The sequence below is a fragment of the Dromiciops gliroides genome, chromosome 5 (assembly GCF_019393635.1).
Source record: "Dromiciops gliroides isolate mDroGli1 chromosome 5, mDroGli1.pri, whole genome shotgun sequence".
Lineage (NCBI taxonomy): Eukaryota > Metazoa > Chordata > Mammalia > Microbiotheria > Microbiotheriidae > Dromiciops > Dromiciops gliroides.
In genome coordinates this window covers 74,935,515-74,936,953 of record NC_057865.1, presented here as the reverse complement: position 1 = coordinate 74,936,953, position 1,439 = coordinate 74,935,515, and the positions used below count along the sequence as shown (strand labels likewise).

The 1,439-nt window shown below is 43.4% G+C and overlaps 1 pseudogene; it reads left to right on the top strand.

Annotated features, from left to right (window-relative positions):
- Positions 1–343: 343 nt before the first annotated feature.
- On the top strand, positions 344–779 carry LOC122729754 (annotated as a pseudogene).
- The last annotated feature ends 660 nt before the right edge of the window (positions 780–1,439 follow it).

The following is a 1,439-nucleotide window of genomic DNA, read 5'->3' as shown; positions in this document are numbered from 1 at the left end:
TCTGTCTCTGTCTGGAGATGCTCTTGAACTACCCATGCTGCCTCTCCTCTCTTTTGCTAGGAGTCTTACTCAATGCTGGGTATGTAATTACTTAGGCCTGTAACTAATGGGGGAGTCAGTCAGACATGTGGTCAGTACTTTAGTAATTTAGTAATGCTAAGTGCCAAAGCTGGTGCACTAGCCATTAATTTATAAGTAGCAATATTCTTAGAAACCCCAGCCTAGCCCTTTCATGCCTCGGCACCATGCACATGAGGAACTCCCATCTCTTGCTTCTGTCACCATAGCCACTGCTCATCTCTGCTGCCAACCCCTCTCAGAGCCTGCACCGCTCACTAACAGCATGCTGTCCAAGGGGCCGCTCCGGTCCATCCAGGTCTTCAGTCAAAAGAAAACTGCCACTTCTGTGACCCACTGCGAGAGGCAATGGGCTGATCAAGGGGAACAGACAGCCACTGGCGATGATTGAGCCTTGAACCCTGCAGTACAAGCTGTTGGAGCCTGTCTTCCTACTGGACAAGGAACATTTTGCTGGCATAGATATCCGGGTCCAAGTGAAAGGAAGAGGCCATGTCACTCAGATTTATGCTATCCCACAGTCCATCTCCAAAGCCCTGGTGGCCTATTATCAGGAATATGTGGATAAGGCTTCCAAGAAGGAAATCAAAGACATCCTTATCCAGTAGGACCGAACTCTGCTGGTATCTGACCCTCATCACTGCTAGTCCAAGAAGTATGGAGTAGCTAGAGCCAGGGCTCACTACCGAAAATCCTATTGATAAGGCAACTGCTAGGATTGTGGGTCTTTTTGTAATAAATTTGATATACGACCTTTAAAAAAAAAAAAGAAAGAAAAAGAAACCCCAGTATAGTTCCCCAATAATTTAGACAGACTAGGCCCCCAATATTTTAAATGATACAGTACCAAACTCTGGAATGGAGTATAAGGTTTTAAGCTTGGAAACTTTCTCAGTAGTCATCTAGGTCAACTCATATCCAAAATGAAACATCACTGTAACATATTTGATAAGCAGTTATCTGGCCTCTATATGAAGGTTCCCAATGAGGAGCAACCCACTACCTCTGCACAAGGCCCAATTCCATTTTTTGTAGCTTCAGTTGTTAAAAAATATTTTGTTATATGTCTTTTTGTTAGGGGTGGGGGGAGGAAGGGGTCTGCTTTCTGTGACCAAAAAAAACAAATTTAATCACTCTAGCACATGAAAACCCTTCAAATACTTGAAGCCAGTAACTCTTTAGTCTTATCTTCTTCAGATCAAATATGGCAGTTCCATCAACTAATTCTCAATGTCCTTTTCTCTCCTGGTCACCTTTCTTTGGAAGGTCACCAGTTTTTCAATATTCTCCTAAATCCAATGCACCCAGAATTGACCATAATATTGCAGATGGGGCCTAATGAGGGAAGAGTATGAGTGATT